This window comes from Anomaloglossus baeobatrachus, chromosome 12 (genome assembly GCF_048569485.1).
Source record: "Anomaloglossus baeobatrachus isolate aAnoBae1 chromosome 12, aAnoBae1.hap1, whole genome shotgun sequence".
Lineage (NCBI taxonomy): Eukaryota > Metazoa > Chordata > Amphibia > Anura > Aromobatidae > Anomaloglossus > Anomaloglossus baeobatrachus.
In genome coordinates this window covers 100,962,688-100,989,800 of record NC_134364.1, presented here as the reverse complement: position 1 = coordinate 100,989,800, position 27,113 = coordinate 100,962,688, and the positions used below count along the sequence as shown (strand labels likewise).

The 27,113-nt window shown below is 41.4% G+C and overlaps 1 protein-coding gene across 2 annotated transcripts in view; it reads left to right on the top strand.

Annotated features, from left to right (window-relative positions):
• The window catches only part of NHLH1 (nescient helix-loop-helix 1), a 70,860-nt gene that overhangs the window by 32,589 nt on the left and 11,158 nt on the right, over nucleotides 1-27,113 (top strand). Inside the window, exon 1 of one of the 2 annotated variants that reach the window (XM_075330056.1) lies at nucleotides 22,147-22,371. The exons of the other annotated variant lie outside the window; for it this stretch is intronic. The gene's annotated coding sequence lies outside the window, so the exon portion shown is untranslated. Of the gene's footprint in view, nucleotides 1-22,146; nucleotides 22,372-27,113 lie in introns of those variants that run through there. 2 annotated transcript variants of the gene reach the window in all.

Sequence of the window (27,113 nt, the reverse complement as noted above, 5' to 3'; positions counted from 1 at the left end):
TTTACCAAAATATGCAACCAATTTTTACATTGAAAATTGGTATACCATAGAATCGATACAAAACTGACCAATTTTACTGATGTATTTTAAAATCACTGCTTTAGTTCTAACACCCTTAGGCCGGTGTCACACGGGACGATATATCGTGCGATCGCATGAGTGATCGCACCTGCCCCCGTCGTTTGTGCTCACGGGCAATTTGTTGGCGCACAAAGTCGTTTACCCCATCACATGCACTTACCTTCCAGACAATGTCGCTGTGGGCGGCGAACATCCTCTTCCTGAAGGGGGAGGGACGTTCGGAGTCACAGCGACGTCACACAGCGGCCGCCCAATAGAAGCGGAGGGGCGGAGATAAGCGGGACGTAACATTCCGCCCACCTCCTTCCTTCCGCATTTTCGACGGGATGCAGGTAAGCTGTATTCGTCGTTCCTGGGGTATCACACGTAGCGATGTGTGCTGCCACGGGAACGACGAACAACCGGCGCGCAGAAGGAGGAACGACTTTATGAAAATGAACGATGTGTCAACGAGCAACGATAAGGTGAATATTTTTGCTCGTTGACAGTCGTTCGTAGCTGTCACATGCTACGATATCTCTAACGATACCGGATGTGCATCAGGGGATCCGTGACCCGATGATATATCGCCCAATATATTGTAGCGTGTGACACCGGCCTAAGGGCGGCTTTGCACACTACGACATCGCAGGTGCGATGTCGGTGGGGTCAAATCGAAAGTGACACACATCCGGTGTCACTTGCGATGTCATAGTGTGTAAAACCTTTTTGATACAATGAACGAGCGCAAAAGCGTCGTTATCGTATCATCGGTGTATTCTCCCACATTTCCATAATGCCAGCAGCGACAGGTACGATGTTGTTCCTCGTTCCTGCGACAGGACACATCGCTGTGTGTAAAGTCGCAGGAGCGAGGAACATCCCCTTACCTGCGTCCCTGCTGCTATGAGAAGGACGGAGGTGGGCGGGATGTTTACGTCCCGCTCATCTCCGCCCCTCCGCTTCTATTGGCCGCCTGCCGTGTGACGTCGCTGTGACGCCGCACGACCCGCCCCCTTAGGAAGGAGGCGGATCGCCGGCCAGAGCGACGTCGGAGGACAGGTAAGTGCATGTGAAGCTGGCGTAGCGATAATGTTCACTACGCCAGCAATCATAAGATATCGCAGCTGCGACGGGGGCGGGGACTATCGCGCTCGACATCGCAGCATTGGCTAGCGATGTCGCAGCGTGCAAAGTACCCCTAAGGCGTGCTTTGCACGCTGCGACATCGGTAACAATGTGTTACCAATGCTGTAGCGATAGTCCCGCCCCCGTCGCACGTGCAATATCTAGTGAAAGCTGCCGTAGCGATTATTATCGCTACGGCAGCTTCACACGCACATACCTGCCGTGCGACGTCCCTCTGGCCGGCGACCCGCCTCCTTCCTAAGGGGGCGGGTCGTGCGGCGTCACAGCGACGTCACACGGCAGGCGGCCAATTGAAGTGGAGGGGCGGAGATGAGCGGGATGTAAACATCCCACCCACCTCCGTCCTTCTCATTGCAGCCGGGAGGCAGGTAAGGTGAGGTTCCTCGCTCCTGCGGCTTTACACACAGCGATGTGTGCTGCCGCAGGAGCGAGGAACAACATCGTACCTGTCGCACCATCGGCATTATGGAAATGTCGGAGGCTGCAGCGATGATACGATAACGACGCTTTTGCGCTCGTTCATCGTATCAAAAAGGTTTTACACGTTGCGATATCGACTGCGACGCCGGATGTGCGTCACTTTCGATTTGACCCCATCGACATCGCACCTGCAATGTCGCAACGTGCAAAGCCGCCCTAAGTCTCTGAAGTCACATTTTATGCCATTTGTTAAAAATCTACAAAGTAAAGGATTCCTAATCGAATTAGAAAGTGACATAGCAGTAAGCCTGGCCGAAGACCAGCGCTGATTACTCCCTAATATAACGTGGGCACAATCACATTTTCTATCGAAATTTGTTCTTCTTGTCATTAACTGAAAAGACAATTTAAGAGAACATTTGACCCATTTATTCAATCAGTGTTTTCTGCTTTGTTTAAGGAGTTTTCAAGTTTTTCTCCGGTGTGTGATAATTGATGGCTGTTTCTTGAACTTGAAGAAAATTGTATCTATCAAGTCAATTTTTTGTGCTACTTGAAAGAAATTAAGACACACATTTCTTCTAATCTTTGAGGAAATGTCATAAGAGGTCCACAATTTCATAATAGGAATTTATTTGTTAAGTTTGGTTGCAATTAAACTCTTAGATAAAGCAGTGGTTTAGTAAAGTGTCACCCCCTAACCCTGCTCCTAATTCTAACCCTAACCCTGTCAAGTATAGGAAGTAACATCACCATCTCCTGGTTTTAGAGGAGGTCTTCGTGCCCACATTGATTGTTTAGAAGGCCTTGGCTTGTCTAATTTTAGCTTTTTATAACCTGGGGGCATTAGTCATTGTCAAGTGGAAAGGAGGTGAGCTGTAACATCACCTATTGTAAAGGGTGGGTCCTATGCAGTCTACTGTATATAGAAATGTTACCTTTTCTTGTAATGTATCTGTGATGATAATGAGATTGATGAAAAGTCTTTTTTTGACTAGGAAATTTGAGTCTAGTATTAAATCTAGTAAACAGTGTGAAAACTGAATTTTTATTTTTTTTTTAATAGTGACATGAAAAATTGAAAAAAAAAAAATACCATACAGACCAAACGTTTGGACACACCTTCTCATTCAAAGAGTTTTCTTTATTTTTAGGACTCTGAAAATTGTAGATTCACATTGAAGGCATCAAAACTATGAATTAACACATGTGGAATGAAACACTTAACAAAAAAGTGTGAAACAACTGAAAATATGTCTTATATTCTAGGTTCTTCACAGTAGCCACCTTTTGCTTTGATTACTGCTTTGCACACTCTTGGCATTCTCTTGATGAGCTTCAAGAGGTAGTCACCGGAAATGGTTTTCCAACAGTCTTGAAGGAGTTCCCAGAGGTGCTTAGCACTTGTTGGCCCTTTTGCCTTCACTCTGCGGTCCAGCTCACCCCAAACCATCTCGATTGGGTTCAGGTCTGGTGACTGTGGAGACCAGGTCATCTGGCGTAGCACCCCATCACTCTCCTTCTTAGTCACATAGCCCTTACACAGCTTGGAGGTGTGTTTGGGGTCATTGTCCTGTTGAAAAATAAATGATGGTCCAACTAAACGCACACCGGATGGAATAGCACGCCGCTGCAAGATGCTGTGGTAGCCATGCTGGTCCTGTATGTCTTCAATTTTGAATAAATCCCCAACAGTGTCACCAGCAAAGCCCCCCCACACCATCACACCTCCTCCTCCATGCTTCACGGTGGGAACCAGCCATGTAGAGTCCATCCGTTCACCTTTTCTACAAAGACACGGTGGTGGATCCAAAGATCTCAAATTTGGACTCATCAGACCAAAGCACAGATTTCCACTGGTCTAATGTCCATTCCTTGTGTTCTTCAGCCCAAACAAGTCTCTTCTGCTTGTTGCCTGTCCTTAGCAGTGGTTTCCTAGCAGCTATTTTACCATGAAGGCTGCTGCACAAAGTCTCCTCTTAACAGTTGTTCTAGAGATGAGAAGGTGTGTCCAAACTTTTGGTCTGTACTGTATGTATAAAAAAATTAAGAAATACATTTAACATGAAAAAAACATTCTTTTTTATTGTTCCTGGTGGGCCCAGTTCATGAGCCGATATCTGTTCATCAGTCTCTTTCTTCTGATATGCTATCTCCCTACAAATATTTTCTGAAACATCAAAAGATGTGCTCTAATAGTATATCCCTATCCTCTGACATGTCTTGTGACATGTTATCTCCTGGGTGATGTCTGGTAAGGGATGTTTTATAAATCCTAATATTATGTTCTCCTCTGACATGTTCACTTCTGACATTGTTACCTTTTGATATGTTCTCTTCCATCATGTTAAGTTCTGAGATGTTCTGTAATGTCATGTTCTCCTCTGACATTTTATCCTTAGAAATGTTTTCTTCTCGCATATTCTCTTCTGTTATGTTCTCTTCTAACGTTATGTTCTAACATTGTATCTCTCTTCTGACATGTTTTCTTCTGACATATTTTCTTCTGACATGTGCTCTTCAGTCATGTTCTCTTCCGACATGACATGTTATTTTCTGACATCTTATCTACTGACATGTTCTCCTCTGACATGTTCTCCTCTGACATGTTCTCCTCTGACATGTTCTCCTCTGACATGTTCTCCTCTGACATGTTCTCCTCTAACATGTTCTCCTCTGACATTTTCTTCTCTGATATGCTCTCATCTGACATATTCTCTTCTGACATGTTTTCTTCTGCCATGACATGTTCTGTGCTGACATACTATCTTCTGCCATGTCCTCTTCTGCCATGTCCTCTTCTGCCATGTCCTCTTCTGCCATATTCTCTTCTGACATGTTATATTCTGACATATTATCTTCTGACATGTTTTCTTATGACATGTTCAATTGTGTCATGCTTTCTTCTGACATGACATGTTATCTTCTGACATGTTATCTTCTGACATCTTATCTTTTGACATGTTCTCTTCTGAAATGTTCGCTTCTGACATGTTCTTTTCTGACATGTTCTCCTCTGACATGTTCTCATCTGACATATTCCCTTCTGACATATTCTCTTCTGACATGTTTTCTCCTGCCATGACATGTTCTGTGCTGACATATTATCTTCTGACATGTTGTCTTCTGACATGTTGTCTTTTCATATGTTACAATTTGTCTTCTGATATGTTCTCTTCTGAAGAATTCTCTTCTCTCGTGTTCTCCTCTAACATGTTTTCTAATGACATGTTGTCTTCTGACATGTTACTTTCTGACATGTTTTCTTCTGTCATATTTTCTTATGTCATATTCTCTTCTGACATGTTATGTTCTCACAAGTTTTCTTCTGACACATTCTTTTCTACCATGTTCTCCTTTGACATTTTCTTTTTGCATGTTCTTTTTTGACAGCCTATCATATGACATGTTTGCTTCTGTTATGTTCTCTTCTGACATATTCTCTTCTGACACGTTCTACTCTGACATGTTTTTTTTTCTGACATGTTAAGTTCTGACATGTTCTCTTCTGTAATGGTCTTCACTGACATGTTTTCCTCTGAGATGTTCTCATCAGACATATTCTCTTCTGACATGTTTTCTTCTGCCATGACGTGTTCTGTGCTGACATATTATCTTTTGATATGTTCTTTTTTGACATATTGTCTTCTGACATGTTAACTTTTGACATGCTGTCTTTTGATATGTTCTCTTCTGTAGTGTTCTCTTCTCTCGTGTTTTCCTCTGACATGTTCTCGTCTAACATGTTTTCTAATGATTTGTTATCTTCTGACATGTTCTCCTCTGACATGTTCTTCTCTGACATGTTCTCCTCTGACATGTACTCCTCTGACATGTTACCTTCTGACATGTTCTCTTCTGTTATATTCTCTTCTGATGTTATGTTCTCACGTTTTCTTTTGACATGTTCTTTTCTGCCATGTTCTCCTTTGACATATTTTCTTCTTGTATATTCTCTTCTGACAGCCTATCTTCTGACATGTTTGCTTCTGTCATGTTCTCTTCTGACATGTTCTACTCTGACATGTTTTTTCTGGCATGTTAAGTTCTGACACCTTACCTTCTGACATGTTCTCTTCTGTAATGTTCTTTTCTGTATTATTCTCTTCTGACATGTTCTCTGCTGTCATTTTCTCTTCTGATATGTTCTCTTCTGAAATGTTTTCTTCTGGCATGTTTTCTCCTGAAATGTTATGTTCTGGCATGTTTTCTTCTGACATGTTCTCTTTCGACATGTTCTCTTCTGATATGTTATCTTCTAACATGCTATATTCTGATATGTTCTCTTCTGCTATGTTATCTTCTAACATGTTTTCTTCTTATATGGTCTCTTCTGACAGTTTCCACTCTGACATTATCATCTGATGTGTTATCTTCTTATATATCATCTTCCGACATGTTCTCTTCTCATTGATGTTCTTTTCTGACATTTTATCTTCTGACGTTCTCTTCTGACTGATGTTCTCTTCTGACTTTATTCTCTGACATGTTTTCTTCTGACATATTATCCTCAGAATGATGTTGCTTTCTGAAATATTCTCTTATGACATGTTATCCTCTCACATGTTTTCTTCTGGTATGTTATCTTCTGAATGATGTTATATTCTAACATGTTCTCTTTTGATTGATGTTTTCTGACTTATTATTCTCTGACATGTTTTCTTCTGACGTTATCTTCTGGCATGTTCTCTTCTGACACTTTGTCTTCTGACATCTTATCTCCTGACATGTTCTCTTATGAAATGTTATGTTCTGACATGTTATGTTCTGAATCTATTAAATTCTGGCATGTTCTCTTATCACATGTTTTCTTCTGACATGTTATCTTCTGAATTATGTTATTTTCTGACATGTTTTCTTCTGAATGATCTATTCTGACATGTTATACTCTGGGTGATGTTATCTTCTGACATGTTTTCTTCTGACATGTTATCCTCTGACATGTTTTTTTCTGATTGATGTTGCCTTCTGACATGTTATCCTTTGACATTTTTTCTTCTGACATGTTATCCTCTGAATGATGTTATCTTCTGATGTTCTCTTCTGACATTTTATCTTTTGACATGTTTCTTCTAATTGATGTTGTCTTCTGACATGTTATCCTCTGATATGTTTTCTTTTGTCATGGTATCCTATGAATGATTTTATTTTCTGACATGTTACCTTCTGAAATATAGCTATCTTTTGACCTGATAATTCCATGTCTTCTCTTTAGCGATGTTGTCTTCTCACATGTCTCTATGTATTCATCTTCTGACATTTTTCCTGAAATATTTTCATCATCTGACATGTTATCTTGAATGATATCTTCTGACATCTCCAGTCTGATGTTATCTTACCTGTTTTCTTCCAAATTATGATTTCTTCTGACATGTCTCAGTCTTTTGAAATAGATTCTGACATATCTCCATCATCTGACATGTTTTCTCCTGAATAAAGTAACCTACAGCTATCTCTTGAGTGATTTTATCTTCAGACATTTTATCTACTAACTGATGTTTCCTGAAATATGTGTTTCTTCTGATTGGTTTTCTTCTGAGTAATATTTTCTTCTAACATGTTTCTGTCTTCTGACATGTTATATCCTCAGTGATGTTGTCTTCTGACATGTTATATCCCGATGATGTTATCTTCTGACATGTTATATCTTCAGTGATGATGTTATCTTCTGACATGTTATTTCCTCAGTGATGTTATCTTCTGACATGTTATATCCTGATGATGTTATCTCCTGACATGTTATATCCTCAGTGATGTTATCTTCTAACATGTTATATCCTCAGTGATGTTGTTTTCTGACATGTTATATCCTCAGTGATGTTATCTTCTGACATGTTATATACTCAGTGATGTTATCTTCTGACATGTTATATCCTCAGTGATGTTGTCTTATGACATGTTATATCCTGATGATGTTATCTTCTGACATGTTATATCCTGATGATCTTATCTCCTGACGTTATATCCTGAGTGCTGTTGTCTTCTGATATTTGATAGCCTGAGTGATGTTATCTTCTGACATGTTATATCCTGATGATCTTATCTTCTGACATGTTATATCCTGAGTGATGTTGTCTTCTGATATGTTATATCCTGAGTGATGTTATCTTCTGATATGTTATATACTCAGTGATGTTATCTTCTGACATGTTATATCCTGAGTGATGTTGTCTTCTGATATGTTATATCCTGAGTGATGTTATCTTCTGACATGTTGTATCCTGAGTGATGTTATCTTCTGACATGTTATATCCTGATGATCTTATCTTCTGACATGTTATATCCTGATGATGTTATCTTCTGACATGTTATATCCTGATGATGTTATCTTCTGACATGTTATATCCTCAGTGATGTTATCTTCTGACATGTTATATCCTTAGTGATGTTGTCTTCTGACATGTTATATCCTCAGTGGTGTTGTCTTCTGACATGTTATATCCTCAGTGGTGTTGTCTTCTGACATATTATATCCTTAGTGATGTTATCTCCTGACATGTTATATACTGAGTGATGTTATCTTCTTACGTGTCTTAATATTTTGATGAGGATTCATACATATCTCCAACATTTGACATTATCTCCTGATATCTCGAGTTATATTTTCTTCTGACACAGTATCTTCTAAGTGATGTTACCTTTAGACATCTTACCTTGAGTGATGTCTTCTGACACATGTCTATCCTCTGACATGTTATCCCCTGAGTGATGTTGCTTTTTGTCATGTCTGTCTTCTGACTTGGTTATTGTTCATCTTGTCTCCTGGGAGATATTATCTTTTGACAGTTTAACTTCTAAGTGTCTTCTGAAATATGTTTTCTTCTGAGTGGTTTTGTCTTCTGACATGTCTCCACCAAAAATTAGGTTACATTTTCCTTTAAAGGGAATCTGTTTTAAATCCAATATTTAAGGCTCATGACCTACATTTTTTTAAATTTACGCTTAGTACTTTCTTCAGTTGGTGCTGTTCTACACGTTCTGGAACAGTTTTTCATCTATTGCCCTCATGCGCCATCCTTTTACACTTTACTGCCCGCCCACTATTCTGACCCGCATCCAAACAGGCCAATCGTATGGCTCCATACAAGGAACCCAATCGCGTATGACCACTTTATGCTCTGCATATTAGCAGTTCTTGGATATAAAGAGAAATTTAACCGCCCGGTGGACAACGTAGAGGATTGTCAAATACTTTAAAGTTATGGAATCATCATCTTAATTAGAAAAAATGTGACCTATTAACGATTTCATCTGTTTTCAACTGTATATTAGTCTTCTTAAGTCAGTGAAGGGGTTTTAGAATTAGGTGGCTCCTGGACTTAGGCTGGAGTCACACTTGCATGTGATTCACGCGAGGATCTCATCGCCCGGGCCAGCCGGTGGCTCTCCTGACAGGAGCGTGTCAGATTCATGTATTTCTATGCAGTTGACCCACTCGGATCAGGAGAGCCGCCGGCCAGTTGGGGCAGTGCGATGCGATCCTCGCGTGAGTCACCTTACATAGGTTCAGTGATTTTTGAAGGGAATATTAGCACCATTTTTCCAAGTGGCATAACTTAGGGGTGCAGAAGAAAAACAAAAACTCCTCCAGAATCAGTGGAAGGACTCGTAGTGAATTAACCCCATAGCGACGGCCTAACGTCTCAAGACGTCGGAAAAACAGGGTACTTATTCTGTTCCGACGTCTTGAGACGTCAGGCCGGAAAAAGCTTGTAGCGCCCCCCAGTGACGAAAAATCTCGGGGGTTTCAGCTACCGGAGGTAGCTGAGACCCCCAAGATTATGAATCGGGGTGTTTTTTTTGGACCCCGTTAATGCGATCGCCGGTATACACCGTATACCGGCGACAACATTAAAAAAAAAAAAATGGCCGGTAAAATTGATTTATTTCTCATCTGACGTGATCAAACATGTCAGATGAGAAATAAATATAATCCTCTAGTGCCCCCAAAGCCCCCGGTACCGGAGAGTCCCCCCACCACCCCTACCCCCCCTCCGGAAAATCCAAGATGGCGCCGACGCGCGCTGAAAACTGCCGCCGCCGGCTCTGTATTCATTTCCCTCCGATCTGAAATGATCAAACATTTCAGATCGGAGGGAAATGTCCTCCCCCTGACCCCTCCTCCGGTACACCGGAGATCTCTGGTCCCCGGAGCCCCCTCCGGTTCTCCAGAGCCGCCTCCCCCCTCCCCCCCTCCCCCCTCCGGAGCGTGGAAAATGGCGGCCGCATTCATCCTACTCTTTCTGCCGCATGTGACACGTCACATGCGGCAGAAAGTTGTCCCCAGGTCCCCCCGTCACCCTCCGTCACCCCCCCCCAGCCCCCGGTCATACGTTACCTGTCTGCTGGTGCTCCGGCCCCGCGATCACGCCGCCTCCTTCTCTTGAATGCTGGCGGCGCATGCGCAGACAGCGGCTGTCAGCTGGATCCCTGCAAGCAGGGATCCTGCTGACGTCGCTGATGCACAGGCTCCACTGTGGACCGGGGGAGGGTGAGTGCAGTGATCTGCAGCCACACTCCTCACATGGAGAGGCTGCTGTTCCAGAAAATGGGGGGTACGTTCTGTGAGCGTGCCCCTCATATTCTGGAATGAGGTTACTGCAGGTCACTCTGCCCTAGGTTGGACCGGGGCAGTGTGAGTGCAGTATTCTCAGATTACTGCACCCACACTGCTCATGGAGAGCTTGCTCTTCCAGAAAATGGGGGATACGTTCCCTGAACGTGCCCCCCATATTCTAGAAGATCCAGAGACGGCGTGGGACCTCAAAAATGGATTACAGCGACCGAAATTTATTTATTTACAATAAATTGGTAAAAGAGGAATGTTTCGGGGAGTTTTTTTTCAAATAAATTTTTTTTTTGTCTTTATTTTTTTCTATTTCTTGACTGGGTTAGTGATGTCGGGTATCTGTTCAGATGCCGTGACATCACTAACCCTAGGGCTTGATGCCAGGTGACATTACAGCTGGTATCAACCCCATATATTACCCCGTCTGCCACCGCACCAGGGCGCGGGATGAGCTGGAGCGAAGCGCCAGGATTGGCGCATCTAATGGATGCGCCACTTCTGGGGCGGCTGCGGCCTGCTATTTTTAGGCTGGGAAGAGTCCAATAACCATGGCTCTTCCCACCCTGAGAATACCAGACCCCAGCTGTCTGCTTCACCTTGGCTGGTGATCTAATTTGGGGGGACCCCACGTTTTTTTTTTTTTAAAAAAACGCCTGGGGAGCCCTCCAAATTGATCACCAGCCAAGGTGAAGCTGTCAGCTGTGGTTTGCAGGCTACAGCTGTCTGCTTTACCCTAGCTGGCTATCAAAAATAGGGGGGACCCCACGTCGTTTATTTTAATTAATTTTTTGGGGGGCTAAATACAAGGCTAGGCACCCTTTAGTGCCACATGAAAGGCACTAAAGGGCGCCAGCTTAGAATATGCAGGGGGTGGGACGTTATATTTGTTTGACATCTATCCATTCATCCATTGTAGCATTTTAGGCTGTGCGCCCACAATCGGGATTTGCAGCGTTTTGGGCGCAGAGTGTTTTCCCTGCGTCCATAACGCTGCATTGTGCAGTAGAAGCACAGTGGAAGGATTTTTAGAAATCCCATGCCCAATGTGCTTGCCCAATGTACTTCTCTTCTCCGCAGCATAAACCGACCTGTGGCGCAGCTTCCCGAGCCTCAGCATGTCAATTTATGCTGCGGAGATGAGTGTTCTCTGCAGGTAGCATAGAGCTCCACAGCGGCCTGAACCCAAATCGTGGGCATGGGCAGCTGCGTTCTCCCGTGGACAACACTCACATCTCTGCAGGAGGCTGACACTGTGTACTAGACGCCGTGTCGCTGGATCATGGCCACATAGCCTAAAAGTGAGACATTTGTTGCTACAGCAACATTTTTGTGAAGTACCTGTGGATTCAAAATGCTACTATACTCCTGAATAAAATCCAGTTTCCAAAATGGAGTCACTTGTGGGGGGTTTCGAATGTATAGGTACCCAAGGGGCCCTGCAAATGTGACATGGTGCCCGCAATTTATCTCAACTTTTCCAGAATTCAAATGGTACTCCTTCCATTCCAAGCCCTCCCATTTATCCAGAGGTTTTTGGCCACATGTGGGGTATCCCTGTGCTCATAAGACATTGGATAACAACCTGTTGGGTCCACGGTTTGTTGTTGTCTCTTGAAAAAGTGAGAAATTTGATGCTGAGGCAACATTTTTGTGAAAAAAATGAAAATTTTCAATATGGCAACCTAAGCTTATCAAAATCTGTGAAGTATTCGTGGATTCAAACTGCTCACTATACACCTAGATAAAAGCCTTGAGGTGTCTTGTTTCCAGAATGGAGTCACTTGTGGGGGACAGCCACTGTTTAGGCACCTCAGGGGCTCTCCAAATGCAACCTGGCGTCCGCTATTGATTCCAGCCAATTTTGCAGTCAAATTGCACTCCTTCCCTTCCGAGCCCTGCTGTGCACCCAAACAGTTGATTTCCACCACATATAAGGTATCGCCAAACTCAGGAGAAATTGCACAATAAATGTTATGCTGAATATTTTCCTTTTACTCTTGTAAAAAAAAAAGCTACCTGGTTGAAATAACAATTTTGTGGTAAAATTTTATTTTTTTTTTTTTCATGGCTCAACGTTATAAAATTCTGTGAAGCACCTGGGGGTTCAGGGTACTCACCAAACATCTAGATAAATTCCTTGAGGGGCCTAGTTTCCAAAATGGGGTCACTTGTGCGGGGTTTCTGCTGTTTAGGTACCTTAGGGGTCCTCCAAATGTGACATGGTGCCCGCAATCTTTTTCAGCCAAATTTCCTTTCCAAAATTCAAATATTGCCCCTTTCGTTCCAAGCCCTCCCATTTGTCCAAACAAAGGTTTCAGACCACATGTGAGGTATCACCGCGCTCATAAAAAAGTGGTTAACAAACCTTGAGGTCAAATTTTTGGAATTACCTCTTGAAAAAGTGAGAAAATTGATGCTAAAGCAACATTTTTGAGAAAATTATTAAAATTTTCAATATGACAACGTAACGTTAACAAAATCTGTGAAGTACCTGTGGATCTAAAATGCTCACTATACCCCTAGATAGAATCCTTGAGGGGTCTAGTTTCCAAAATGGTGTCACTTGTGAGGGATTTCTTCTGTTTAGGTACCTTAGCGGACCTGTAAATGCAACATGGTGCCCGCAATCTATTTCAGCCAAATTTGCTTTCCAAAATTCAAATATTGCTCCTTCTGTCCCGAGCCCTCCCATTTGTCCAAACAGAGGTTTCTGATCACATGTGGGGTATTGGCGCGTTCATAAGAAAGTGGGGAACAAGTTTTGGGGTCCATTTTGTTGTGTTATTTCTTCTAAAAGTGAATAAATTTGGGTTAGAGCAACATTTTTAGGTAAAATTTAATTTTTGCTTTTTTTTCATTCCACATTGCTTTTGTTCATGTGAAGCACCTGAAGGGTTAATAAACTTCTTGAACGTGGTTTTGAGTACTTTGGGGGGTGCAGTTTTTAGAATGGTGTCACTTTTGGGTATTTTCTATCATCTAGGCCTCTCAAAGTCACTTCAAATGTGATGTGGTCCCTAAAAAAATGGTTTTGTAAATTTTGATGTAAAAATGAGAAATCGCTGATAAACTTTGAACCCCTCTAACTTCCTAACAAAAAAAAATTTTGTTTCCAAAATTGGTCTGATGTAAAGTAGATAAGTGGGAAATGTTATTTATTAACTATTTTGTGTCACAGAAATCTCTGGTTTAACGGTATAAAAATTCAAAAGTTGAAAATTGCAAAATTTTCAAAATTTTTGCCAATATTCAATTTTTTTCATAAATAAACGCAAAAAATATTGTCCTAAATTTGGTACTAACACGAAGTCCAATATGTGACGAAAAAACAATCTCAGAATCACCGGGATCCGTTGAAGCGTTCTAGAGTTATAACCTCATAAAGTGACACTGGTCAGAATTGCAAAATTTGGTCTGGTCATTAAGGTGAAAATTAGCTCCGTCACTAAGGGGTTAAAAGACCAGTTTCCAAATTTGATACCTGTGCCAATGATATTGTTATATATGCTGTATATTAAAAGCTATTTATGATACTTTAAGGAGATAACTTTCTAAATAGGTTGATAAAACAAAAAAAAAATAACATTTTCAAAAACCATCATTTATTATTGAATATCCCAAAATATCTCAAAATCTTGTTAAAAAAATGCAAATTGGTAAAGAGAGAAAGTTACATCAGCCATATCTCATCTTGGCTTAACAAAAAAGTAAGTGTTTAATGGAGATTTACCCGGTGGTAAAACAGCTGTGAAAAACAAGGAGAGCACAAAAGACCCTCCTTTCAGACAACAGGTTGGAGAAGACGACAATCTGTCAGCTCTATAATAAATGACCCATTGTATTAAGAGATCAATGGAGAAGAGAAAATGTTCAGCCCCGTGTCTCACAAGACGCAGTTCTCTGTCAGGAAGCTAATTACTCAAATAATAATCAAGTAGATCTATGAACTTGAAGTCGTGATGAGACGGCTGAATTAACGTTCTTCTGGTTCAGGAAGCCTCGAGTCCTTTGCGGCTCAGATTTGCTCTTGAGTCGGAGAATTTCTGGTGTTCTCCTACGCTAAACATTTCTGTAAGAATTTCCATTGGCTAGATATTTGTTTGACATGGTACATTTTTGATGACAGATTGATTTTGGAGTTGTTGTGTAGATGTTGAGCTTTCCAAGTAATCTTTTTTGAAGCTCCAATGGACGGTGATGTAATGGAAATGTGCCAATGTCCTGAATGGCAACAAGTTGTGGTAGATGATAACTATGTAAAGTAGTAATTGGATATACGATACTCTATTTGTTGATCTTTCAAAGGGGTTATGATCAGGGCCTCCTTAGAGCTGTATTGCCATCACGTGCCCAGACCAAATATAGAATAAAATGGGGCCAGTGGCCAACCACCAGTGGTTGACACACTAAGGGGGGGTTGGCTTTGTTCCTTCCATCCATCAAGGTCAACTTACACCCAACCATCCCAGACTCCACCCAATACACCAATAACTTGCTTCTGAAGGTCAACCTCCTCTGGCATCAAAATATACTTCATAGTCCTGTGTTGAGGAGGCAGAGTCCTGATGAAACATAGAAGGAGCAAGCCCTGGACTACACTACCACTGCCTACCAGTCGGATAGCAGCAGCTCTAGACATATCAGGTTATCATCATCACTACCAGAGGTCTTTCTGACAGGTGGACAGTAGTAATCTGTGGGATAAAGGGAGTTTACCAAGGTCTCCTTGAAGCAACTTCACTGGTCTTTTGCTGGTATGCTCATATAGTCAAAGAAATCCAACACTGATTCTGACTATAGGCCATGGCCGAAAACTTAAGCCCATCGTACTCATTAGACTAATCTTGATATCAACAGGTTCGGCAATGGTCTAATATGTATGGGGGCATCAGTCAACTGATCATTAGGGAAGATGTTGATTGGGCATGGTCGATTTACACTGCCAATCAGATGCCAATTGCCAACTGATGTGTATGGTCGGCTTTTGGCTCAACTTGGGATGTCTATCACAAATTTTCAATTTACATGCAAATGAGCTCCATTAGATTTGGTTATACCCGTTTGGTATTAATCACACCTCAAGTGAGGAGGCGAAGACTCCATAATGTAGATTTTAAAGCTATGCCCATACATCTGAGAATATTCCACACCAAAATCTGCCTCCTATTATTTTTGGTGAGTATGAACTATGACAGCTTTTTCCTTGAGTGGTTTTATTATCGTTATTACTAGTGTTGAGAAAGCACTCTAATGCTCGGTACTCGTAACTAGTGATGACTGAGCACTACCATGCTTGGGTGCTCGCTACTCATAACTAGTGATGAGCGGGCACTGCCATGCTCGGGTGCTTGGTACTCATAACTAGTGATGATCGGGCACTACCATGCTCGGGTGCTTGGTACTCGTAACTAGTGATGAGCGAGCACTACCATGCTTGGGTGCTCAGTACTCGTAACTAATGATGAGTGAGCACTACCATGCTTGGGTGCTCTGTACTCGTAACTAGTGATGAGCGAGCACTACCATGCTTGGGTGCTCAGTACTCATAACTAATGATGAGTGAGCACTACCATGCTCGAGTGCTCAGTACTCATAACTAGTGATGAGTGGGCACTACCATGCTCAGGTGCTCAGTACTCGTAACTAGTGATGAGTGGGCACTACCATGCTCGGGTGCTCGGTACTCATAACTAGTGATAAGCGAGCAGTACCATGCTCAGGTGCTCTGAACTCGTAACTAGTGATGAGCGGGCACTACCATGCTCGGGTGCTCGGTACTCGTAACTAGTGATGAGCGGGCACTACCATGCTTGGGTGCTCGGTACTCATAGCTAGCAGTTGATGCTCGGATGACCACGATTCGAGCATCTGAGTATGATGGAAGTCAGTGAGGAACTCAAGCATTTTTCTAGGAAATCTTCCAGTATACTTAAGTGCTCGAGTCTAGCCCATCCAATCATCCAACTATTCTTAACGAGTTCCGAGCACCCGAGCATGGCAGTGCTCGCTCATCACTATTTATTACCCTTTAATCCCTAGGCGTCAGCTGCATGGCAGATGGAGGCATTTGATTTATGATGAAGGCTCAAGAGTTGAGCCTGCTCCATACTCTGTGTTAAACCACAAGAGGCAAATTTCGAGGTTGGTGGCCCAGATGATTTGGGTGTGGGGGTCTTTAAATTCCTTTGCTTACGGTTAATATAGTCATGGCAATTTACTAAGACCTTGGTTGGCTACTGGTTGAGTTGACGTCATATTTTCAAGACTTTTTTGGTCGTCCTCTACCCAATAGATTACTGGAGTTACTTGATTTCGGACCCGTCGTGTGACTCCGTTCGCCAACATCAGACCTTGGATAACAACTATGTAGGCGGTGAGCTGATCTCTCATTTTTTAGTCAAACACAAGGTGGAGTTAGAGCTGATGAAATTGGGGGCATTTGCAGAGGATTCAGAACTTGTATAACCCCAAAAAATGGAGCTAAGGCTGTTACAAAGATATATTAAGAAATGAATCAACAGAGGGGAAGGGTCCCTGCAAGAGAAAATTACACAACATGTTACATACAGTGCCTACAAGTAGTATTCAACCCCCTGCAGATTTAGCAGCTTTACACATTCAGAATTAACTTGGCATTGTGACATTTGGACTGTAGATCAGCCTGGAAGTGTGAAATGCAGCAAAAAAGAATGTTATTTCTTTTTTATTTATTTTTTTTAAATTGTGATAAGTTTATTCAGAAGGTCATTTATTATTCAACCCCTCAAACCACCAGAATTCTGTTTGGTTCCCCTAAAGTATTAAGAAGTATTTCAGGCACAAAGAACAATGAGCTTCACATGTTTGGATTAATTATCTCTTTTTCCAGCCTTTTCTGACTAATTAAGACCCTCCCCAAACTTGTGAACAGCACTCATACTTGGTCAACATGGGAAAGACAAAGGAGCATTCCAAGGTCATCAGAGACAAGATCGTGGAGGGTCACAAGGCTGGCAAGGGGTACAAAACCCTTTCCAAGGAGTTGGGCCTACCTGTCTCCACTGTTGGGAGCATCATCCGGAATTGGAAGGCTTATGGAACTACTGTTAGCCTTCCACGGCCTGTACAGCCTTTGAAAGTTTCCACCCGTGCCGAGGCCAGGCTTGTCTGAAGAGTCAAGGCTAACCCAAGGACAACAAGGAAGGAGCTCTGGGAAGATCTCATGGCAGTGGGGACATTGGTTTCAGTCAATACCATAAGTAACGTACTCCACCGCAATGGTCTCCGTTCCAGACGAGCCCGTAAGGTACCTTTACTTTCAAAGCGTCATGTCAAGGCTCGTCTACAGTTTGCTCATGATCACTTGGAGGACTCTGAGACAGACTGGTTCAAGGTTCTCTGGTCTGATGAGACCAAGATCGAGATCTTTGGTGCCAACCACACACGTGACGTTTGGAGACTGGATGGCACTGCATACGACCCCAAGAATACCATCCCTACAGTCAAGCATGGTGGTGGCAGCATCATGCTGTGGGGCTGTTTCTCAGCCAAGGGGCCTGGCCATCTGGTCCGCATCCATGGGAAGATGGATAGCACGGCCTACCTGGAGATTTTGGCCAAGAACCTCCGCTCCTCCATCAAGGATCTTAAGATGGGTCGTCATTTAATCTTCCAACAAGACAACGACTCAAAGCACACAGCCAAGAAAACCAAGGCCTGGTTCAAGAGGGAAAAAATCAAGGTGTTGCAATGGCCTAGTCAGTCTTCTGACCTTAACCCAATTGAAAACTTGTGGAAGGAGCTCAAGATTAAAGTCCACATGAGACACCAAAGAACCTAGATAACTTGGAGAAGATCTGCATGGAGGAGTGGGCCTAGATAACTCCAGAGACCTGTGCCGGCCTGATCAGGTCTTATAAAAGACGATTATTAGCTGTTATTGCAAACAAGGGTTATTCCACAAAATATTAAACCTAGGGGTGGAATAATAATTGACCCACACTTTTATGTTGAAAATGTATTAAAATTTAACTGAGCAACATAACTTGTTGGTTTGTAAGATTTATGCATCTGTTAATAAATCCTGCTCTTGTTTGAAGTTTGCAGGCTCTAACTTATTTGCATCTTATCAAACCTGCTAAATCTGCAGGGGGTTGAATACTACTTGTAGGCACTGTATAATTGGATTTATCCGTAATAGGAAATGATAGGGAACTCTGGTCGGCGATTAACGGGAGGGTGCAGCAGCCGGGCCCATATTATAAATAATTTGGTGTATTATTATACAGGAGGTGACGCTCCAGTGATCGCCTGCTGAATTATACACCGACGTCACCACCTCGCTCTAGGGAAATCGCAGCCTTCATACCCAATTCTGTGTTCTCCTACAGATCTGCAGTACACCGCTCTTCCCCCTCTTCCTCCTGTGTCATTATTCTATCGATCGCTTTAAAAATACTGAACATCATTCTGTCTCCTCTCCATTGTGACCAAGGGCGTACAGAGAAATCTAGGGGTCACATAGCGAAGGTCTCCCTGTCATTACAAAATTGGAAAATCTAACCCCTTAAATGCTATGGTCTTTTTCCCTACGGCATCTAAGGGGGTTTAGCTTCAATTGCAGGATTTTCTCTCCTCCAAGTATCGATCCAAATGAATCCTCCCGAATTCTCACATACGGAAATGGCGGGAGAATGGATGGATGGCGGAAGGGGAGGGGCACCGGATTCTTCCAAATTATGGGCCCCATAACAGTCACGCGGTCTGCCACTGTTGTGGTCCGCTCCTGAAATATACATAGTTACATATCCTGCAGATTATTACACTGCCTATTACTTGAGAGATCTGCAGAGCATTACTCTTTCCTCTCTACCTATAACGTAGTGATATATTCTGCAGATTATTACACCGCAGATTACTTGAGGGATCTGCAGAGCATCGCTCTGACCTCTCTACCTGTAACGTAGTGATATATTCTGCAGATTATTACACCGCAGATTACTTGAGGGATCTGCAGAGCATCGCTCTGACCTCTCTACCCGTAACGTAGTGATATATCCTGCAGTTTATTACACCGCAGATTACTTGAGGGATCTGCAGAGCATTACTCTTTCCTCTCTACCCGTAACGTAGTGATATATCCTGCAGATTATTACACCGCAAATTACTTGAGGGATATGCAGAGCATTGCTCTGACCTTTCTACCTGTAACATAGTGATATATTCTGCAGATTATTACACCGCAGATTACTTGAGGGATCTACAGAGCATTGCTCTGACCTCTCTACCTGTAACATAGTGATATATTCTGCAGATTATTACAGCGCAGATTACTTGAGGGATATGCAGAGCATTACTCTTTCCTCTCTACCTTTAACATAGTGATATATCCTGCAGATTATTACACCGCAGATTACTTTAGGGATCTGCAGAGCATCGCTCTGACCTCTCTACCTGTAACGTAGTGATATATTCTGCAGATTATTACACCGCAGATTACTTGAGGGATCTGCAGAGCATCGCTCTGACCTCTCTACCTGTAACGTAGTGATATATTCTGCAGATTATTACACCGCAGATTACTTGAGGGATCTGCAGAGCATCGCTCTGACCTCTCTACCTGTAACGTAGTGATATATCCTGCAGATTATTACACCGCAGATTACTTGAGGGATCTGCAGAGCATTACTCTTTCCTCTCTACCTGTAACGTAGTGATATATCCTGCAGATTATTACACCGCAGATTACTTGAGGGATATGCAGAGCATTGCTCTTTCCTCTCTACCTGTAACATAGTGATATATCCTGCAGATTATTACACCGCAGATTACTTGAGGGATATGCAGAGCATTGCTCTTTCCTCTCTACCTGTAACATAGTGATATATTCTGCAGATTATTACACCGCAGATTACTTGAGGGATATGCAGAGCATTGCTCTTTCCTCTCTACCTGTAACGTAGTGATATATTCTGCAGATTATTACACCGCAGATTACTTGAGGGATCTGCAGAGCATTGCTCTTTCCTCTCTACCTGTAACGTAGTGATATATCCTGCAGATTATTACACCGCAGATTACTTGAGGGATCTGCAGAGCATTGCTCTTTCCTCTCTACCTGTAACGTAGTGATATATCCTGCAGATTATTACACCGCAGATTACTTGAGAGATCTGCAGAGCTTTACTCTTTCCTCTCTACCTGTAACGTAGTGATATATCCTGCAGATTATTACACCGCAGATTACTTGAGGGATCTGCAGAGCATCGCTCTGACCTCTCTACCTGTAACGTAGTGATATATCCTGCAGATTATTACACCGCAGATTACTTGAGGGATCTGTAGAGCATTGCTCTTTCCTCTCTACCTGTAACGTAGTGATATATCCTGCAGATTATTACACCGCAGATTACTTGAGGGATATGCAGAGCATTACTCTTTCCTCTCTACCTGTAACGTAGTGATATATCCTGCAGATTATTACACCGCAGATTACTTGAGGGATCTGCAGAGCATTGCTCTTTCCTCTCTACCTGTAACGTAGTGATATATCCTGCAGATTATTACACCGCAGATTACTTGAGGGATCTGCAGAGCATCGCTCTGACCTCTCTACCTGTAACGTAGTGATATATCCTGCAGATTATTACACCGCAGATTACTTGAGGGATCTGTAGAGCATTGCTCTTTCCTCTCTACCTGTAACGTAGTGATATATCCTGCAGATTATTACACCGCAGATTACTTGAGGGATATGCAGAGCATTACTCTTTCCTCTCTACCTGTAACGTAGTGATATATCCTGCAGATTATTACACCGCAGATTACTTGAGGGATCTGCAGAGCATTGCTCTTTCCTCTCTACCTGTAACGTAGTGATATATCCTGCAGATTATTACACCGCAGATTACTTGAGGGATCTGCAGAGCATTGCTCTTTCCTCTCTACCTGTAACATAGTGATATATTCTGCAGATTATTACACTGCAGATTACTTGAGGGATATGCAGAGCATTGCTCTTTCCTCTCTACCTGTAACGTTGTGATATATCCTGCAGATTATTACAGCGCAGATTACTTGAGGGATCTGCAGAGCATCGCTCTGACCTCTCTACCTATAACATAGTGATATATTCTGCAGATTATTACATCGCCAGTTACTTTAGAGATCCACAGAGCATCACTCTGCCCTCTGTACCTATATCATAGTAGTTTATTCTGCAGATTATTACACCGCCAGTTACTTTAGAGATCTACAGAGCATCGCTCTATCGCATTTTTGAAAGAAACACATTTAACCCTTCGCCTGCCACGCTCTTGCCTATTTCTGCCCCCCTTTACCTTGCTTGCAGCGCCGCAGGCGTTCACGACCCCCATTCCCCTCCGCTTCGTAACTACGCCATCCTGACATGAAGGCGCAACGCATTTCCAAGTGTTTTAAATAATTAAAGCTAATGGGCGAAAGCGCAATATTAGAAAATAGAAAAAGCCGAAATAGAAAGAAAAGATATTTTCCGCATAACTCACGTCCTCCGTAAAGTAATAATAATTATATTACAATGAGAAGGGGGAGGAAGAGGAGTTCATTATTGGGCGGTATATGAAAAAAGTGGCCGAAATGAAAGTTGAGGGAATGGTGCCCCACAGAGCGGTGGCGTTGTACGTCTCTTTTATAGGTGGGTGTAATGTGGCGGCTCACCCCGTCTGTCACTTTCCCCTGATTGACTGTCTCCGGCCTGTGGATCCCTCTCCCTCCTTCTCTTTATGAAATATGCATGCCGAACAGATGTCCTCATCCCCCAGCCAGTCCTGGTCCTCTCCCTCTGCCCCTCAGCCAAGTCACAGGAGCCGTTCCATCGCCTCCCTCTCCCATCCCCAGGGCTTTCCCATCCTGCCAGCCAATGTCTTGCCATCCCAGCTGTTTAATATGTATGATGGAAGGCTCTGCCGCGGCCAATGAGCGCCGCCACCTCTTCCTCATGTGGTGTGCTCCGTGTCACCCTATATATATAAATATATGGGACTCCTATACACATGGGTGTATGCGTGCGGCCGTCCTATATGTGCGTCCGGGATCTGAGGACACAAAACTTCTTCCCCTCTGGACCTGAAGAAGGAAACTTTACCTGACCCTGCTCCCGGCATAGATGGATACCTGAGGAGGGGCTGACACCAGCGAGACACTACAATGTGCAGGTGAGGGCGGGAGATTCCAGGGGAAAATAGCTGCTCAGACGCTGCGGCCGGGGGCAACAGGGAAAGTTCAGAATGGAAGAATACACGGAATATATCCAAAGAGCTCGCATCATCCCTGACAGATATATATCTGTATCTAATCATGGCATATTCATCTAATATCCGATATCACCATCATATCACACTCTATCCATCAATATATATATATCCGGCTATCTCTATCATGTATCTATTTATCTATATCTCTATATATGTGTGTTCAAGCTATGTAATTATTATTTATATATCTATCTCTATTTATCTATCTATCCCTCTATCTATCTATCTATCTATCTATCTATCCCTCTATCTATCTATCCTTCTATCTATCTCTCTATCTATCTATCCCTCTATCTATCCCTCTATCTATCTATCTATCTATCTATCTATCCCTCTATCTATCTATCCCTCTATCCCTCTATCTATCCCTCTATTTATCTATCTATCTATCTATCTATCCCTCTATCTATCCCTCTATCTATCTATCTATCCCTCTATCTATCTATTCCTCTATCTATCTATCCCTCTATCTATCTATCTATCTGTCTATCTATCCCTCTTTCTATCTCTCTATCTATCTATCCTTCTATCCCTCTATCTATCTATTCCTCTATCTATCTATCCCTCTATCTATCTATCTATCTGTCTATCTATCCCTCTATCTATCCCTCTATCTATCCTTCTATCCATCCTTTTTCCTTCCTCTCTGGGGTTCCCCTTTGTCTGGCAGTTTGTGGCAGTTTTGGTGGTAGCTGGCGGTCCTCACCCATCTGTCAGGGTCTCTTGGTCTCGGGCTCATGGTTCCCCCATGGTCTGGGTTTCCTCTACACTGAGAATAACAAACAGCGTTCAGCACCAAAACACAATCTCCCCCATTACCACAGGCCGCAGTCTGCGCCCGGGCAGCAAATAGTTAACTCCCAGCAGAAGGTCCCAGTGCAGCCTGCCTGTCACTGGCTGAGTGGCAGCTGTCAATCAAAGCGTGATTAGCAATCGATGACCCGGAATATTCCGGTGATGGTGGATCCAGATTGTATCACTCATTTGTGTATTTAGTATAAAATCAGAGGTAGAGACAAGTGTCCTGGGCACAGGAGCTGACAATCTACACAGCAGCGTGTGTGCTGGGAGCGTGGAGTACATCTGTCCACAGCCAAGCATACAATAGAAGGTAGAAGTGTGCAGCTATATAGTAATAGTAATAATACTCATGCTATTATCATTATCTAGCTGTGTATAGCGCTGTAATCTGCACATCTACACCTAATGCAGCTGCATAGAGTTATCTTATTTATTCTTTACATATTTTGTATTATATATTATTCATGTGTTGTGTACATATCACAAATTCTATCTTGTTATTATTATTAGTAGTATTTACTATAAATAATGATTACAAATATAATTATATGATATCTAATATCTATCTCCTATTTATTCTCTATAATATCTTTCTATAATAATATCTCAAATCAATCTTTATCAGTTTTTATCTATATGCCAATCTCTAATATCTGTGTCTGTCACATCTATCTCCTGCTGATCCCTCTAATATCACATACTGATTACTGTGCTAATTATCTATCTATTATCTACCCATCTACCTTTCTACGGTATCTATAATCTATCTATTTAAACATCCCTCTATCTATCCATCTATCTGTCTATCTATCTATCTATCTATCCATCTATCTGTCTATCTATCTATCTATCTATCTATCTATCTATCTATCTATCCTTCTATCTGTCTATCTATCTATCTATCCATCTATCTGTCTATCTATCTATCTGTCTATCTATCTATCTATCTATCCATCTATCTGTCTATCTATCCCTCTATCTATCCCTCTATTTATCTATCTATCCCTCTATCTATCTATCTATCTATCTATCCCTCTATCTATCTATATCCCTCTATCTATCCCTCTATCTATCTATCTATCCCTCTATCTATATATCTATCTATCTATCCCTCTATCTATCTATACATCTATCTATCCATCTATCTATCCATCTATCTATCTATCTACCTATCTATCTATCCCTCTATCTATATATCTATCTATCTATCCCTCTATCTATCTATCTATCTATCTATCCCTCTATCTATACATCTATCTATCTATCCCTCTATCTAGCTATCTATCTATCTATCTATCCCTCTATCTATCTATCTATCTATCTATCCCTCTATCTATCTATCCATCTATCTATCCCTCTATCTATCTATCTATCTATCCCTCTATCTATCTATCTATCCCTCTATCTATCTATCCCTCTATCTATCCCTCTATTTATCTATCTATCCCTCTATCTATCTATCTATCTATCTATCCATCTATCTATCCCTCTATCTATCTATATCCCTCTATCTATCCCTCTATCTATCTATCTATCTATCTATCCCTCTATCTATATATCTATCTATCTATCCCTCTATCTATCTATACATCTATCTATCCATCTATCTATCCCTCTATCTATCTATCATCTATCTATCTATCTATCCCTCTATCTACCTATCTATCCCCCTATCTATATATCTATCTATCTATCCCTCTATCTATCTATCTATCTATCTATCTATCTATCCCTCTATCTATCTATCTATCTATCTATCTATCTATCTATCTATCCCTCTATCTATCTATCCATCTATCTATCCCTCTATCTATCTATCTATCTATCTATCTATCTATCCCTCTATCTATCTATCTATCTATCTATCTATCTATCTATCTATCTATCTATCTATCTATCTATCTATCTATCTATCCCTCTATCTATCTATCTATCTATCCCTCTATCTATCCCTCTATCTATCCCTCTAGCTATCTATCTATCTATCTATCTATCTATCTATCTATCTATCTATCTATCCCTCTATCTGTCCTGTCTGTCTGTCTATCTATCTATCTATCTATCTATCTATCCCGCTATCTATCCCTCTATCTATCTATCTATCTATCTATCTATCTATCCCTCTATCTATCTATCCCTCTATCTATCTATCCATCCCTCTATCTATCTATCTATTCCTCTATCTATCCCTCTATCTATCTATCTATCTATCTATCCCTCTATCTATCTATCTATCCCTCTATCTATCCCTCTATCTATCTATCCCTCTATCTATCTATCTATCTATCTATCCCTCTATCTATCTATCTATCTATCTATCTATCTATCTATCCCTCTATCTATCTATCTATCTATCTATCCCTCTATCTATCTATCCCTCTATCTATCTATCTATCTATCCCTCTATCTATCCCTCTATCTATCTATCTATCTATCCCTCTATCTATTTATCCCTCTATCTATCTATCCCTCTATCTATCTATCTATCTATCTATCTATCTATCCCTCTATCTATCTATCTATCTATCTATCCCTCTATCTATCTATCTATCTATCTATCTATCTATCTATCTATCCCTCTATCTATCTATCTATCTATCTATCTATCTATCTATCTATCTATCCCTCTATCTATCTATCTATCTATCTATCTATCTATCTATCCCTCTATCTATCTATCTATCTATCTATCTATCACTCTATCTATCTATCTATCTATCTATCCCTCTATCTATCTATCTATCTATCCCTCTATCTATCTATCTATCCCTCTATCTATCTATCTATCTATCCCTCTATCTATCTATCTATCCCTCTATCCCTCTATCTATCTATCTATCTATCCCTCTATCTATCTATCTATCCCTCTATCTATCTATCTATCTATCTATCCCTCTATCCCTCTATCTATCTATCTATCCCTCTATCTATCTATCTATCTATCTATCTATCCCTCTATCTATCTATCTATCTATCCCTCTATCCCTCTATCTATCTATCTATCTATCTATCTATCCCTCTATCTATCTATCTATCTATCTATCTATCTATCTATCCCTCTATCTATCTATCTATCTATCCCTCTATCTATCTATCTATCTATCTATCTATCTATCTATCTATCTATCTATCTATCCCTCTATCTATCTATCTGTCTATCCCTCTATCTATCTATCTATCTATCCCTCTATCTATCTATCTATCTATCCCTCTATCTATTCCTCTATCTATCTATCTATCCCTCTATCTATCTATCTATCCCTCTATCTATCTATCTATCTATCCCTCTATCTATCTATCTATCCCTCTATCTATTCCTCTATCTATCTATCTATCTATCCCTCTGTCTATCTATCTATCCCTCTATCTATCTATCTATCTATCTATCCCTCTATCTATCCATCTATCTATCTATCTATCTATCTATCTATCCCTCTATCTATCCCTCTATCTATCTATCTATCTATCTATCCCTCTATCTATCTATCTATCTATCTATCTATCTATCTATCTATCTATCCCTCTATCTATCTATCTATCTATCCCTCTATCTATCTATCTATCTATCTATCTATCTATCTATCTATCTATCTATCTATCCCTCTATCTATCTATCTATCTATCTATCTATCTATCTATCCCTCTATCTATCTATCTATCCCTCTATCTATCTATCTATCTATCTATCTATCCCTCTATCTATCTATCTATCTATCTATCCCTCTATCTATCTATCTATCTATCTATCCCTCTATCCTCTCTCTGAGATTACATTTCACACAAAGAGACACTTCCAGCTTCCGTACAATTGATCAGTGGCAGCCTCCTAACCTGTGACAGAT